The sequence below is a fragment of the Triticum dicoccoides genome, chromosome 4B (assembly GCF_002162155.2).
Source record: "Triticum dicoccoides isolate Atlit2015 ecotype Zavitan chromosome 4B, WEW_v2.0, whole genome shotgun sequence".
In the NCBI taxonomy this organism is placed as follows: Eukaryota; Viridiplantae; Streptophyta; class Magnoliopsida; order Poales; family Poaceae; genus Triticum; species Triticum dicoccoides.
In genome coordinates this window covers 81,539,765-81,557,544 of record NC_041387.1, presented here as the reverse complement: position 1 = coordinate 81,557,544, position 17,780 = coordinate 81,539,765, and positions in this window count along the sequence as shown.

Sequence of the window (17,780 nt, the reverse complement as noted above, 5' to 3'; positions counted from 1 at the left end):
CAAATCAACAAGTTTGATTGGCTAGGGAGAGAGATCGAGTGGAAATGGAGCTTGGAGCAACAATGGAGCTTGGAGATGGAAGAGGTAGTCAACTAGAGGTAGAAGACACCCCTTATATAGTCGTGGACAAATTCCAACCGTTATCCACATGTTCAGCCCGCGACCCACGGTACTACCGCTCCAGGGGCGCGGTACTACCGTGAGGCTGTGCGGTACTTTCGTGGCTAACCACAGTACTACCGCGACAGCAACACAGGCTGGAACTAGCCTGATAAGGGGGCAGTACTACCGCTTGCGTGGTACTACCGCACCCACCTACGGTACTACCGCAAGGCAGGAAAGTCACGGCCTGGGAAGGGCGCGGATGAAATAAATTACATCCGTGCCTACTTCCGCTGAACCGGAGGAGGTACAAAAATCCGACGCGGTACTACCGCCCGCGAGGCGCGGTACTACCGTGCGGGCGCGGATGTAAAAAATTACATCCGCGCCTACTACCGCGGTACTGCGGTACTAGGTAGGAGGGCCACGGTACTACGACTCCTAGGGAGCGGTACTACCGTGGGCCTCCGCGGTACTACCGCGCTGGACGAGCGGTACTACCGTGGAGGGCGCGGATGTAAAAAATTACATCCGCCCCTACTACCGCACTGGAGCGGCACAAGTCCAGGGAGCCGCGGTACTACCGCTCCAGATGAGCGGTACTACCGTGACACCCAGCGGTACTACAGCATGTACTTGCGGTACTACCGCAAGCACAGCAGTAGTCGTCAGATTTCCGCACAACCACGATAACAAAGGGAAGCTCCAAAAAGCAGGGAAAGGAGGAACAAGTGTACGTGTTGATTCCACCCAAACCTTTCCAACGCGGACCCCCTCTTAATAGTACAGCTCTCCTACGACTCAAATCCACCAAAGAGAAACGTAGAACAACGCCGACTTCAATAGTCTCCGAGGGCACCGAATCGTCTCGTGCCTAGATATGAATAACCTGAGAAACTCAATGCACACGATTAGTCCGCAAAAGCATTGTCATCAATCACCAAAACCCTGAGGGAAAAATATGCCCTTACAGTAATGATTCTAACACCCATGGAGTCTTGGTGCTGATCATGTTTTGCTCGTGAGAGTGGCTTAGTCAACGGGTCTGCAACATTCAGATCCGTATGTATCTTGCAAATCTCTATGTCTCCCACTTGGACTTGGTCCCGAATGGAATTGAAGCGTCTCTTGATGTGCTTGGTCCTCTTGTGAAATCTGGATTCCTTTGCCAAGGCAATTGCACCAGTATTGTCACAGAAGATTTTCATTGGTCCCGATGCACTAGGTATGACACCTAGATCGGAAATGAACTCCTTCATCCAGACTCCTTCATTTGCTACTTCCGAAGCAGCTATGTACTCCGCTTCACATGTAGATCCCGCCACGACGCTTTGTTTAGAACTACACCAACTTACAGCTCCACCGTTTAATAAAAATACGTATCAGGTTTGCGATTTAGAATCGTCCAGATCAGTGTCAAAGCTTGCATCGACGTAACCATTTACGACTAGCTCTTTGTCACCTCCATATAAGAGAAACATATCCTTAGTCCTTTTCAGGTATTTCAGGATGTTCTTGACCGCTGTCCAGTGATCCACTCCTGGATTACTTTGGTACCTTCCTGCCAAGCTTATTGCTAAGCATACGTCAGGTCTGGTACACAGCATTGCATACATGATAGAGCCTATGGCTGAAGCATAGGGAACATCTTTCATTTTCTCTCTATCTTCTGCTGTGGTCGGGCATTGAGTTTGACTCAACTTCACACCTTGTAGTACGGGCAAGAACCCTTTCTTTGCCTGATCCATTTTGAACCTTTTCAAAATTTTATCAAGGTATGTGCTTTGTGAAAGTCCTATTAAGCGTCTTGACCTATCTCTATAGATCTTGATGCCCAATATGTAAGCAGATTCACTGAGGTCTTTCATTGAAAAACTTTTATTCAAGTATCCCTTTATGCTATCCATAAATTCTATATCATTTCCAGTTAATAATATGTCATCTACATATAATATCAGAAATGCTACAGAGCTCCCACTCACTTTCTTGTAAATACAGGCTTCTCCAAAAGTCTGTATAAAACCATATGCTTTGATCACACTATCAAAGCGTTTATTCCAACTCCGAGATGCTTGCACCAGTCCATAAATGGAACGCTGGAGCTTGCACACTTTGTTAGCACCTTTTGGATCAACAAAACCTTCTGGTTGCATCATATACAACTCTTCTTCCAGAAATCCATTCAAAAATGCAGTTTTGACATCCATTTGCCAAATTTCATAATCATGAAATGCAGCAATAGCTAACATGATTCGGACAGACTTAAGCATCGCTACGGGTGAGAAAGTCTCATCGTAGTCAACTCCTTGAACTTGTCGAAAACCTTTCGCAACAAGTCGAGCTTTGTAGACAGTTACATTACCATCAGCGTCAGTCTTCTTCTTAAAGATCCATTTGTTCTCAATGGCCTGCCGATCATCGGGCAAGTCAACCAAAGTCCATACTTTGTTTTCATACATGGATCCCATCTCAGATTTCATGGCCTCTAGCCATTTTGCAGAATCTGGGCTCATCATCACTTCCTCATAGTTCGTAGGTTCATCATGGTCAAGCAACATGACTTCCAGAATTGGATTACCGTACCACTCTGGTGCGGATCTTACTCTGGTAGACCTACGAGGTTCAGTAGAAACTTGATCTGAAGTTTCATGATCAATATCATTAGCTTCCTCACTAATTGGTGTAGTTGTCACAGGAACCGATTCTTGTGATGAACTACTTTCCAATAAGGGAGTAGATACAGTTATCTCATCAAGTTCTACTTTCCTCCCACTCACTTCTTTCGAGAGAAACTCCTTCTCTAGAAAGGATCCGATTTTAGCAACGAAAATCTTGCCCTCAGATCTGTGATAGAGGGTGTACCCAATAGTCTCTTTTGGGTATCCTATGAAGACACATTTCTCCGATTTGGGTTCGAGCTTATCTGGTTGAAGTTTCTTCACATAAGCATCGCAGCCCCAAACTTTAAGAAACGACAACTTTGGTTTCTTGCCAAACCACAGTTCATAAGGCGTCGTCTCAACGGATTTTGATGGTGCCCTATTTAACGTGAATGCGGCCGTCTCTAAAGCATAACCCCAAAACGATAGCGGTAAATCAGTAAGAGACATCATAGATCGCACCATATCTAGTAAAGTACGATTACGATGTTCAGACACACCATTTCGTTGTGGTGTTCCGGGTGGCGTGAGTTGCGAAACTATTCCACATTGTTTTAAGTGTAGACCAAACTCGTAACTCAAATATTCTCCTCCATGATCAGATCGTAGAAATTTTATTTTCTTGTTACGATGATTTTTCACTTCACTCTGAAATTCTTTGAACTTTTCAAATGTTTCAGACTTGTGTTTCATCAAGTAGATATACCCATATCTGCTCAAATCATCTGTGAAGGTGAGAAAATAACGATACCCGCCGCGAGCCTCAACATTCATTGGACCACAAACATCAGTATGTATGATTTCCAACAAATCAGTTGCTCGCTCCATAGTTCCGGAGAACGGCGTTTTAGTCGTCTTGCCCATGAGGCACGGTTCGCAAGTACCAAGTGATTCATAATCAAGTGATTCCAAAAGCCCATCAGTATGGAGTTTCTTCATGCGCTTTACACCGATATGACCTAAACGGCAGTGCCACAAATAAGTTGCACTATCGTTATCAACTCTGCATCTTTTGGTTTCAACACTATGAATATGTGTATTACTACTATCGAGATTCAATAAAAATAGACCACTCTTCAAGGGTGCATGACCATAAAAGATATTACTCATATAAATAGAACAACCATTATTCTCTGATTTAAATGAATAACCGTCTCGCATCAAACAAGATCCAGATATAATGTTCATGCTTAACGCTGGCACCAAATAACAATTATTTAGGTCTAAAACTAATCCCGATGGTAGATGTAGAGGTAGCGTGCCGACCGCGATCACATCGACTTTGGAACCATTTCCCACGCGCATCGTCACCTCGTCCTTAGCCAATCTTCGCTTAATTCGTAGTCCCTGTTTCGAGTTGCAAATATTAGCAACAGAACCAGTATCAAATACCCAGGTACTACTGCGAGCATTAGTAAGGTACACATCAATAACATGTATATCACATATACCTTTGTTTACTTTGCCATCCTTCTTATCCGCCAAATACTTGGGGCAGTTCCGCTTCTAGTGTCCAGTCTGCTTGCAGTAGAAGCACTCAGTTTCAGGCTTTGGTCCAGACTTGGGTTTCTTCTCTTGAGCAGCAACTTGTTTGCTATTTTTCTTGAAGTTCCCCTTCTTCTTCCCTTTGCCCTTTTTCTTGAAACTGGTGGTCTTGTTAACCATCAACACTTGATGCTCCTTCTTGATTTCTACCTTCGCGGCTTTTAGCATTGCGAAGAGCTCGGGAATAGTCTTGTTCATCCCTTGCATATTATAGTTCATCACGAAGCTCTTGTAGCTTGGTGGCAGTGATTGAAGAATTCTGTCAATGACACTATCATCAGGAAGATTAACTCCCAGTTGAATCAAGTGATTATTATACCCAGACATTTTGAGTATATGTTCACTGACAGAACTATTCTCCTCCATCTTGCAGCTATAGAACTTATTGGAGACTTCATATCTCTCAATCCGGGCATTTTCTTGAAATATTAACTTCAACTCCTGGAACATCTCATATGCTCCATGACGTTCAAAACGTCATTGAAGACCCGGTTCTAAGCCGTAAAGCATGGCACACTGAACTATCGAGTAGTCATCAGCTTTGCTCTGCCAGACGTTCTTAACGTCATCAGTTGCATCAGCAGTAGGCCTGGCACCCAGCGGTGCTTCCAGGACGTAACTTTTTCTGTGCAGCAATGAGGATAATCCTCAGGTTACGGACCCAGTCCGTGTAATTGCTACCATCATCTTTCAACTTTGCTTTCTGAAGGAACGCATTAAAATTCAACGGAACAACAGCACGAGCCATCTATCTACAACAAACATAGACAAGCAAGATACTATCAGGTACTAAGTTCATGATAAATTTAAGTTCAATTAATCATATTACTTAAGAACTCCCACTTAGACAGACATCTCTCTAGTCATCTAAGTGATCACGTGATCCAAATCAACTAAACCATGTCCGATCATCACGTGAGATGGAGTAGTTTCAATGGTGAACATCACTATGTTGATCATATCTACTATATGATTCACGCTCGACCTTTCGGTCTCCGTGTTCCGAGGCCATATATGTATATGCTAGGCTCGTCAAGTTTAACCTGAGTATTCCGCGTGTGCAACTGTTTTGCACCCGTTGTATTTGAACGTAGAGCCTATCACACCCGATCATCATGTGGTGTCTCATCACGAAGAACTTTCGCAACGGTGCATACTCAGGGAGAACACTTCTTGATAATTAGTGAGAGATCATCTTAAAATGCTACCGTCAATCAAAGCAAGATAAGATGCAAAAAGGATAAACATCACATGCAATCAATATAAGTGATATGATATGGCCATCATCATCTTGTGCTTGTGATCTCCATCTTTGAAGCACCGTCGTGATCACCATCGTCACCGGCGCGACACCTTGATCTCCATCGTAGCATCATTGTCGTTACGCCATCTATTGCTTCTACGACTATCGCTACCGCTTAGTGATAAAGTAAAGCAATTACAGGGCGTTTGCATTTCATACAATAAAGCGACAACCATATGGCTCCTGCCAGTTGCCGATAACTTCGGTTACAAAACATGATCATCTCATACAATAAAATATAGCATCACGTCTTGACCATATCACATCACAACATGCCCAGCAAAAACAAGTTAGACGTCCTCTACTTTGTTGTTGCAAATTTTACGTGGCTGCTACGGGCTTAGCAAGAACCGTTCTTACCTACGCATCAAAACCACAACGATAGTTCGTCAAGTTAGTGCTGTTTTAACCTTCGCAAGGACCGGGCGTAGCCACACTCGATTCAGCTAAAGTGAGAGAGACAGACACCCGCCAGCCACCTTTAAGCACAAGTTCTCGTAACGGTGAAACCAGTCTCGCGTAAGCGTACGCGTAATGTCGGTCCAGGCCGCTTCATCTCACAATACCGCCGAACCAAAGTATGACATGCTGGTAAGCAGTATGACTTGTATCGCCCACAACTCACTTGTGTTCTACTCGTGCATATAACATCAACGCATAAAACCTAGGCTCGGATGCCACTGTTGGGGAACGTAGTAATTTCAAAAAAATTCCTACGCACACGCAAGATCATGGTGATGGTATAGCAATGAGAGGAGAGAGTGATGTACACGTACCCTCGTAGACCGCAAATGGAAGCGTTAACACAACGCGGTTGATGTAGTCGTACATCTTCACGATCCGACCGATCCAAGCACCGAACGTACGGCACCTCCGAGTTCAGCACACGTTCAGCTCGATGACGATCCCCGGGCTCCGATCCAGCAAAGCTTCAGGGATGAGTTCCGTCAGCACGACGGCGTGGTGATGATGATAATGTTCTATCGGCGCAGGGCTTCGCCTAAGCTCTGCGATGATATGACCGAGGTGGAATATGGTGGAGGGGGGCATCGCACACGGCTAAGGAACGATCCGTAGATCAACTTGTGTGTTATGGGGTGCCCCCCTGCCCCCGTATATAAAGGAGGGAGGGGGAGGTGTGGCCGGCCCCCTTGGGGTGCGCCTGGAGGAGTCCTACTCCCACCAGGAGTAGGACTCCCCCCTCTTGCCTTGGTGGAGAAGGAAAGGGGGGAGGGGAAAGAGGAAAGGGGGGCGCCGCCCCCCCCCCTTCCTTGTCCTATTCGGACTAGGGGGGAGGGGGTGCGCGGCCTGCCCTGGCCGGCCCTCCTCTTCTCCCTCATGGCCCACTAAGGCCCATTAACCCCCGGGAGGGTTCCGGTAACCCCCCGGTGTTCCGGTAAAATCCCGATTTCACCTGGAACCTTTCCGACGTCCAAACATAGGCTTCCAATATATCAATCTTTATGTCTCGACCATTTCGAGACTCCTCGCCATGTCCGTGATCACATCCGGAACTCCGAACAAACTTTGGTACATCAAAGCTTATAAACTCATAATAAAACGGTCATCGTAACGTTAAGCGTGCGGACCCTACGGGTTCGAGAACTATGTAGACATGACCTAGAACTATTCTCGGTCAATAACCAATAGCGGAACCTGGATGCCCATATTGGTTCCTATTCTACGAAGATCTTTATCGGTCAAACCGCATAACAACATACGTTGTTCCCTTTGTCATCGGTATGTTACTTGCCCGAGATTTGATCGTCGATATCCAATACCTAGTTCAATCTCGTTACCGGCAAGTCTCTTTACTCGTTCTGTAATGCATCATCCCGTAACCAACTCATTTGGTCACATTGCTTGCAAGGCTTATAATGATGTGCATTACCGAGAGGGCCCAGAGATACCTCTCTGACAATCGGAGTGACAAAACCTAATCTCGAAATACGCCAACTCAACATGTACCTTTGGAGACACCTGTAGTACTCCTTTATAATCACCCAGTTACGTTGTGACGTTTGGTAGTACCCAAAGTGTTCCTCCGGTAAACGGGAGTTGCATAATTCTCATAGTTACAGGAACATGTATAAGTCATGAAGAAAGCAATAGCAATATACTAAACGATCAAGTGCTAGGCTAACGGAATGGGTCATGTCAATCACATCATTCTCCTAATGATGTGATCCCATTAATCAAATGACAACACATGTCTTTGGTTAGGAAACATAACCATCTTTGATTAATGAGCTAGTCAAGTAGAGGCATACTAGTGACTATATGTTTGTCTATGTATTCACACATGTATCATGTTTCCGGTTAATACAATTCTAGCATGAATAATAAACATTTATCATGATATGAGGAAATAAATAATAACTTTATTATTGCCTCTAGGGCATATTTCCTTCAGACCGACCTTACACGTACGCTTACGTGAGACAGGTTCCACCGACTGACATGCACTAGTTGCATAAGGTGGCTAGCGGGTGTCTGTCTCTCCCACTTTAGTTGGAGCGGATTCAATGAAAAGGGTCCTTATGAAGGGTAAATAGAAGTTGACAAATCACGTTGTGGCTTTTTCGTAGGTAAGAAAACGTTCTTGCTAGAACCCTATTGCAGCCACGTAAAAGATGCAACAACAATTAGAGGACGTCTAACTTGTTTTTGCAGCAATTGCTTTGTGATGTGATATGGCCAAAAGTTGTGACGAATGATGAATGATATATTGTGATGTATGAGATCATGTTCTTGTAATAGGAATCACGACTTGCATGTCGATGAGTATGACAACCAGCAGGAGCCATAGGAGTTATCTTAATTATTGTATGACCTGCGTGTCAATGATTTAACGTCATGTAATTACTTTACTTTATTGCTAAACCGTTAGCTATACTAGTAGAAGTAATAGTTGGCGAGTAACTTCAAGGAGACACGATGATGGAGATCATGATGATGGAGATCATGGTGTCATGCCGGTGAGGAAGATGATCATTGAGCCCCGAAGATGGAGATCAAAGGAGCTATATGATATTGGCCATATCATGTGACTACTATTTGATTGCATGTGATGTTTATCATGTTTTTGCATCTTGTTTACTTAGAACGACGGTAGTAAATAAGACGATCCCTCATAATAATTTCAGGAAAGTGTTCCCCCTAACTGTGCGTCGTTGCGACAGTTCATTGTTTCGAAGCACCACGTGATAATCGGGTGTGATAGATTCTAACATTCACATACAACGGGTGTAAGACAAATTTACACATGCAAAACACTTAGGTTAACTTGACGAGCCTAGCATGTACAGACATGGCCTCGGAACACAAGAGACCGAAAGGTCGAACATGAGTCGTATGAAAGATACGATCAACATGGAGATGTTCACCGATGATGACTAGTCCGTCTCACATGATGATCGGACACGGCCTAGTCGACTCGGATCATGTAACACTTAGATGACTAGAGGGATGTCTAATCTGAGTGGGAGTTCATTAAATAATTTGATTAGATGAACTTAATTATCATGAACTTAGTCTAAAATCTTTGCAAAAATGTCTTGTAGATCAAATGGCCAACACTCATGTCAACATGAACTTCAACGCGTTCCTAGAGAAAACCAAGCTAAAAGATGATGGCAGCAACTATACAGACTGGGTCCGGAACCTAAGGATCATCCTCATAGCTGCCAAGAAAGCATATGTCCTAGAAGGACCGCTAGGTGAAGCACCCATCCCAGAGAACCAAGACGTTATGAACGCTTGGCAGTCACGTGCTGATGATTACTCCCTCGTTCAGTGCGGCATGCTTTACAGCTTAGAACCGGGGCTCCAAAAGTGTTTTGAGCAACACGGAGCATATGAGATGTTCGAGGAGCTGAAAATGGTTTTCCAAGCTCATGCCCGGGTCGAGAGATATGAAGTCTCCGACAAGTTCTATAGTTGTAAGATGGAGGAAAATAGTTCTGTCAGTGAGCACATACTCAAAATGTCTGAGTTGCACAACCGCCTGTCCCAGCTGGACATTAACCTCCCGGACGAGGCGGTCATTGACAGAATCCTTCAGTCGCTCCCACCGAGCTACAAGAGCTTTGTGATGAACTACAATATGCAGGGGATGGTGAAAACTATTCCTGAAGTATTTTCAATGCTGAAGTCAGCAGAGGTAGAAATCAAAAAGGAACATCAAGTGTTGATGGTCAATAAAACCACCAAGTTCAAAAAAGGCAAGGGTAAGAAGAACTTCAAGAAGGACGGCAAGGATGTTTCCGCGCCCGGTAAGCCAGTTGCTGGGAAGAAGTCAAAGAATGGACCCAAACCTGAGACTGAGTGCTTTTATTGCAAAGAGAAGGGTCACTGGAAGCGGAACTGCCCCAAATACTTAGCGGACAAGAAGGCCGGCAACACTAAAGGTATATGTGATATACATGTAATTGATGTGTACCTTACTAGTGCTCGTAGTAGCTCCTGGATATTTGATACCGGTGTCGTTGCTCATATTTGTAACTCAAAGAAGGAGCTGGGGAATAAGCAGAGACTGGCGAAGGACGAGGTGATGATGCGCGTCGGGAATGGTTCCAAGGTCGATGTGATCGTCGTCCGCACGCTACCTCTACATTTACCTACGGGATTAGTTTTAAACCTCAATAATTGTTATTTAGTGCCAAGTTTGAGCATGAACATTATATCTGGATCTCGTTTAATACGAGATGGTTACTCATTTAAATCCGAGAATAATGGTTGTTCTATTTATATGAGAGATATGTTTTATGGTCATGCCCCGATGGTCAATGGTTTATTCTTAATGAATCTCGAACGTGATGTTACACATATTCATAGTGTGAATACCAAAAGATGTAAAGTTGATAACGATAGTCCCACATACTTGTGGCACTGCCATCTTGGTCACATTGGTGTTAAGCGCATGAAGAAGCTCCATGCTGATGGACTTTTAGAGTCTCTTGATTATGAATCATTTGACACATGCGAACCATGCCTCATGGGCAAAATGACCAAGACTTCGTTCTATGGAACAATGGAGCGAGCAACCAACTTATTGGAAATCATACATACTGATGTGTGCGGTCCAATGAGCGTTGAGGCTCGCGGAGGATATCGTTATGTTCTCACTCTCACTGACGACTTGAGTAGAAACCGTTGAGACGACATCGTATGAATTATGGTTTGGGAAGAAACCTAAGCTGTCGTTTCTAAAAGTTTGGGGATGCGATGCTTATGTCAAGAAATTTCAACCTGAAAAGCTCGAACCCAAGTCGGAAAAATGCGTCTTCATAGGATACCCTAAGGAAACCATTGGGTATACCTTCTACCTTAGATCCGAGGGCAAGATCTTTGTTGCCAAGAACGGATCCTTTATGGAAAAAGAGTTTCTCTCGAAAGGAGTAAGTGGGAGGAAAGTAGAACTCGATGAAGTACTACCTCTTGAAACGGAAAGTAGTGCAGCTCAGGAAAATGTTCCTGTGGTGCCTACACCGACTGGAGAGGAAATTAATGATGATGATCAAGGTACTTCGGATCAAGTTGCTACTGAACTTCATTAGTCCACAAGGACACGTTCCACACCAGAGTAGTATGGCAACCCTGTCCTGGAAATCATGTTGTTAGACAACGGTGAACCTTCGAACTATGAAGAAGCGATGGCGGGCCCAGATTCCAACAAATGGCTTGAAGCCATGCAATCCGAGATAGAATCCATGTATGAAAACAAAGTATGGACTTTGACAGACTTGCCCGATGATCGGCGAGCGATAGAAAACAAATGGATATTTAAGAAGACGGACGCGGATGGTAATGTTACCATCTGTAAAGCTCGACTTGTCGCTAAGGGTTATCGGCAAGTTCAAGGGGTTGACTACGATGAGACTTTCTCTCCCATAGCGAAGCTGAAGTCCGTCTGAATCATGTTAGCAATTGCCGCATACTATGAGACTTGCCCGATGATCGGCGAGCGATAGAAAACAAATGGATATTTAAGAAGACGGACGCGGATGGTAATGTTACCATCTGTAAAGCTCGACTTATCGCTAAGGGTTATCGGCAAGTTCAAGGGGTTGACTACGATGAGACTTTCTCTCCCATAGCGAAGCTGAAGTCCGTCTGAATCATGTTAGCAATTGCCGCATACTATGATTATGAGATATGGCAAATGGACGTCAAAACAGCATTCCTTAACGGTCATCCTAAGGAAGAACTATATATGATGCAGCCGGAAGGTTTTGTCGACCCTGAGAATGCTAACAAGGTGTGCAAGCTCCAGCGATCCATTTATGGGCTGGTGCAAGCATCTCGGAGTTGGAACATTCGCTTTGATGAGATGATCAAAGCGTTTGGGTTTATGCAGACTTATGGAGAAGCCTGCGTTTACAAGAAAGTGAGTGGGAGCTCTGTAGCATTTCTCATATTATATGTAGATGGCATACTTTTGATGGGAAATGATATAGAACTTTTGGACAGCATTAAGGCCTACTTGAATAAGTGTTTTTCAATGAAGGACCTTGGAGAAGCTGCTTAAATATTAGGCATCAAGATCTATAGGGATAGATCGAGACGCCTCATAGGTCTTTCACAAAGCACATACCTTGATAAGATATTGAAGAAGTTCAGTATGAATCAGTCCAAGAAAGGGTTCTTGCCTGTATTGCAAGGTGTGAGATTGAGCTCGGCTCAATGCCCGACCATGGCAGAAGATAAAGAAGAGATGAGTGTCATCCCCTATGCCTCAGCCATAGGGTCTATTATGTATGCCATGCTGTGTACCAGACCTGATGTAAACCTTGCCGTAAGTTTGGTAGGAAGGTACCAAAGTAATCCCGGCAAGGAACACTGGACAGCGGTCAAGAATATCCTGAAGTACCTGAAAAGGACAAAGGACATGTTTCTCGTCTATGAGGTGACGAAGAGCTCGTCGTAAAGGGTTACGTTGACGCTAGCTTCGACACAGATCTGGATGACTCTAAGTCACAAACCGGATACGTGTATATGTTGAATCCTGGAGCGGTAAGCTGGTGCAGTTGGAAGCAGAGCGTCGTGGCGGGATCTACATGTGAAGCGGAGTACATGGCAGCCTCGGAGGCAGCGCATGAAGCAGTATGGATGAAGGAGTTCATCACCGACCTAGGAGTCATACCCAATGCGTCGGGGCCGATCACTCTCTTCTGTGACAACACTGGAGCTATTGCCCTTGCCAAGGAGCCCAGGTTTCACAAGAAGACCAGGCACATCAAGCGTCGTTTCAACTCCATCCGTGAAAATGTTCAAGATGGAGACATAGATATTTGCAAAGTACATACGGATCTGAATATCGCAGATCCGTTGACTAAACCTCTTCCGCGAGCAAAACATGATCAACACCAGAACTCTATGGGTGTTCGATTCATCACAATGTAACTAGATTATTGACTCTAGTGCAAGTGGGAGACTGTTGGAAATATGCCCTAGAGGCAATAATAAAAGGATTATTATTATATTTCCTTGTTCATGATAATTGTCTTTTATTCATCCTATAATTGTGTTATCCGGAAATCGTAATACATGTGTGAATACATAGACCACAACATGTCCCTAGTAAGCCTCTAGTAGACTAGCTCGTTGATCAACTGATAGTCATGGTTTCCTGACTATGGACATTGGATGTCATTGATAACGGGATCACATCATTAGGAGAATGATGTGATGGACAAGACCCAATCCTAAGCATAGTACAAGATCGTGTAGTTCGTTTGCTAGAGCTTTTCCAATGTCAAGTATCTTTTCCTTAGACCATGAGATCGTGTAACTCCCGGATACCGTAGGAGTGCTTTGGGTGACCAAACGTCACAACGTAACTGGGTGACTATAAAGGTATACTACGGGTATCTCCGAAAGTGTCTGTTGGGTTGACACGGATCGAGACTGGGATTTGTCACTCCGTATGACGAAGAGGTATCTCTGGGCCCACTCGGTAATGCATCATCATAATGAGCTCAAAATGACCAAGTGTCTGGTCACAGGATCATGCGTTACGGTACGAGTAAAGTGACTTGCCGGTAACAAGATTGAACGAGGTATTGGGATACCGACGATCGAATCTCGGGCAAGTAACATACCGATTGACAAAGGGAATTGTATACGGGGTTGCTTGAATCCTCGACATCATGGTTCATCCGATGAGATCATCGAGGAGCATGTGGGAGCCAACATGGGTATCCAGATCCCGCTGTTGGTTATTGATCGGAGAGCCATCTCGGTCATGTCTACGTGTCTCCTGAACCTGTAGGGTCTACACACTTAAGGTTCGGTGATGCTAGGATTGTAGAGATATTAGTATGCAGCAAACCGAAAGTTGTTCGGAGTCCCGGATGAGATCCCGGACGTCACGAGGAGTTCCAGAATGGTCCGGATGTAAAGAATTATATGTGGGAAGTCGAGTTTCGGCCATCGGGAAAGTTTCGGGGGTCACCAGTATTGTACCGGGACCACCGGAAGGGTCCCGGGGGTCCACCGGGTGGGGCCACCTATCCCGAAGGGCCCCATGGGCTGAAGTGGGAGGGGAACCAGCCCCTGGTGGGCTGGTGCGCCCCCCCCCTTGGGTCCCCCTGCGCCTAGGGTTGGGAACCCTAGGGGAGGGGGCGCCTCCACTCACTACAAGAAATATGTCAACTTGTGACCACCACTATTGGTCACCGAAAGGTCACAAATTTCCATTTGCGACCTTTTTGTGACCAAAAACAGAAGGTCAAAAGCTGGCCCTCATAAACTGACTATAGCGACCTTCTCTGTGAGAAGGTCGTGAACGTTTACGACCAAAATATTCCTACTGTGGCGTTTTGGTCACTAGCAACCTCCCCAGGCCACGTAGGCATCCAGCGTGGCAAGCTGATGTGGCACAAGATTCAGCCCGGTCCAATTCGATTTTCTACATGGGCCGAGCCCAACAATTCGGCCTTTTTACTGTATATTTTCTCTATTAATTTTCTCTAGCTACATGGGCCTGGCCCAACAATTTGGCCTTTTTATTTCTAGATGCGGCCTTTTACAGCGTAAGATCTTTTACTTTTTGCTATTTTATTTTCCACTGTTTTACATTTGTCCCAAATATCATAATATCATACACTAGTCCCACACGTCAGAAATTTCAAATGTGCTCAAATTATTTTGATAAGTGGGTCGCATGAGTCATGTTTCCATTGTACACATTTTCAAATCACATACATAATTACTATTTCATATGAAACAGAAATTGTAATTCTGAAACATACATGAAATTCACAAACAGAGAGAAGATACATTAAATCACATACATAATTACTATTTCATTCACAAACAAAGAGAAGATACATTAAATTCCCAGATAATGCAGCTATTATTACAGAACTTGCTATATAAGAATGTCTTGGAGCTTCTTTGAACATCTTTGGTCTTGAATTTACTCAAAATATCTGCCAACAAGAAAACAGAAAACAACTGGTGAGCTATTTAGTAGTAAGATCAAGTCTGGAAAGAAACATGCATGAAAATTAAGAAGAGCTAGAGTATGGATGCCCAAACAGTTTTCGTGCACGTCATGCCAAGTTAGGCAACACGTAGAATGCATATGGGCCATAAAAATGATCAAATGAGGAAGGGATGAAGCCAAACAATGGTTCCTCCTTACAATGATCACATTTAGATAACAACGACCTACTACAGTTCATGTTACAACAACACTAGTTCATGTGAGAAACACACAGGGTCCAAAGTACAAACCAAAAACAATCTGACTTGGAATATGATGTCCACCTTATAGTACTACATCATCATCAGGATTAAAACAACATATTTATAGTCAGAGTGTTGGATGAGACAAATATCAATTGAAAAAAGACAAGGTAGCATCAAATCAGGTTATAGTTTGTGGGAATCAATGCACACAGCATGAACGACAAGGTAGCATCAAATCAGATGATGATTGCATACATACAAATCATGTGCTGGCAGAAAAAAAATCCAAGCAGGATCTCATCTTCCCTCTCTGTTTGGTAACTAACAACCTAAATAAAATAAAATAAAAACATGACTTGTTCATACAGATCCCTCTAAAATTCCTTGGGACAAGTGCATCACATATTCATCAACTTAGCAGTAGAAGTAGTGAGCACGGGAAGAGGGGGAGGGAGATGGAGGAGCTACCTGCCGTGGTCGCAATGGAAGCAGAGGAGCAGACCCCTCCTGCCCCTCCCCCACGAGCAGGACAGGGCTGCCGGCTGGGCACGCCCCTACTCCTCCGCCTCCTTGATCAGGAGACCCCCTTCCCCTACTGCTGCTTGGCACGCCGCATCAGTAGTCACCTCCTCATGCAAGAAGTACACAATAAATAGACAGACGGTCAGTGAGGTACATTTTCACAGCAACATAAGCTTAAAATTAACACAAATACACACATCAAATGAAGTCACTAAGATACTTAATTCCACCACATGGTGTATAATTATGTGGTATATAATTGCAACACATGAACCAAATGAGGAATAACATCATCACCAAGAGTTTCTGATGATAAGCATAGCTCCATAGTGACTAAAGCATGCAGAACACAATATTCAAAGCAGAAGCAAGCAGGTAGTATGAGCTACCTACTGGCAAAGTATAAAACCTGAATCATATAGTAACATGAATCAAGAAAACAAGAACTAACAATGAGAACTGCATACTAATGCACCAGATGATCAACATCAAGTGTGGTATATTCACATAAGTTTGCTTATTTGTTTTTGCTTGGAAACTAAGACTGAGTTGCCGGCTAGCTAGTGGAGTGACATGTTTGTAATGGCAGTTTGGTACTAATTGCCCCTCAACCCATACTGCTTGCTGTTATACATACACAAGAGACAACAAGCTGTTCAAGTGTTCACTCTAGGAATGCTTTCTAAATAATTGTATAAACGAAGGCTACTTATCACCGACGAACTATAAGGTTTACAGTGCACTAGAGGAAAATTGGTGATTATCATTTTGTAATTAGATTCTAATAACCATCGAGTTTCCAGTAACAATCAAAGATGAAAGCTTGGAAACTCTTCTCTAACTACTGGATAACAGAGCTTGCAAGCATTCCGTCGAACAGAAGACTGAAGCAAGAAAGTGACCAATCAAGCAGAAATGCATCATTATTCTGAATCCCATATCATCAGTTTGCACAAGTTGCAGCACCATGCAGCAATTTCCACTCCAATCCAGGAAGAGCACTACTACTTGCAGATAACCAGAGTTCAACAAAGATACACGTAACATCAGTTTGCCAAACATGGCAGTGTTTGGTTCAGAAAGATACAGTACAAATGGCCAAACATAGATGCGTTCAGTTTCAGAAGAATCTGAAAGCCAGATCTCATCTGGAAGCCAAACTTGCATTGTTACAAACACATGGCAGAGATTAGTACAAGCACTTACTAATCAGGTCGGACTGAAGAAATCACTAGCAGCGGAAATGCATCATTCTAAATCTTCTCAGTTTGCAAAACAAGATTCAGCAAGCAATCAACCATTATCAACAAGCAGTAGCACTACTTCTTGCAGACGCAACAAGCAGTAGCATTAGTAAGATCATGTAGTACCACAACTGCAACATTTTCTAGATAGATAATCAGTTTGCAAAAGCAACACGTTCAGTTCTTACATCCAACCAGCCAACAAAGCGTTGGCAATCACTCAGCACACGCACTACGGCTACCACTACTTTCAGATAGAGACAAGCAGAGTCAACAGCGACCATATATGCAAATCAACCAGAATTTTACCTGCCCCTGGTGGCGCCGGAGATGGATGCTTCTGCTGCTGGTCTTCACCGCCCCTGACGCTGCTGCTCATGGACGGAAACCGTATCACGTCAGGGAAGAGGATGGAAGGGAATGCAATGGAAGAAGAAATCGAAAAGGAGAGGAGATGAGAGGGGGCTGACCGTCGGGGTTCTCCATGGCGTCGGCGTCGGGGCAGCCTTCCTGTCCATGCCATGGCGGCCCGGAGCGCGAGCGACGATGACGTGCTGGATGGATCTGGTAGCGAGAGGAGACAAGGTGAGGAAGAGAGGATCTGATTGGGATAGGAGATGAGGTGAGGAAGAGAGGGGACCAACCTTAGTTGCCGGAGACACGCCGACGACGCGGTGGACCAAACCCTATCCACGGGAGACGGTCGCG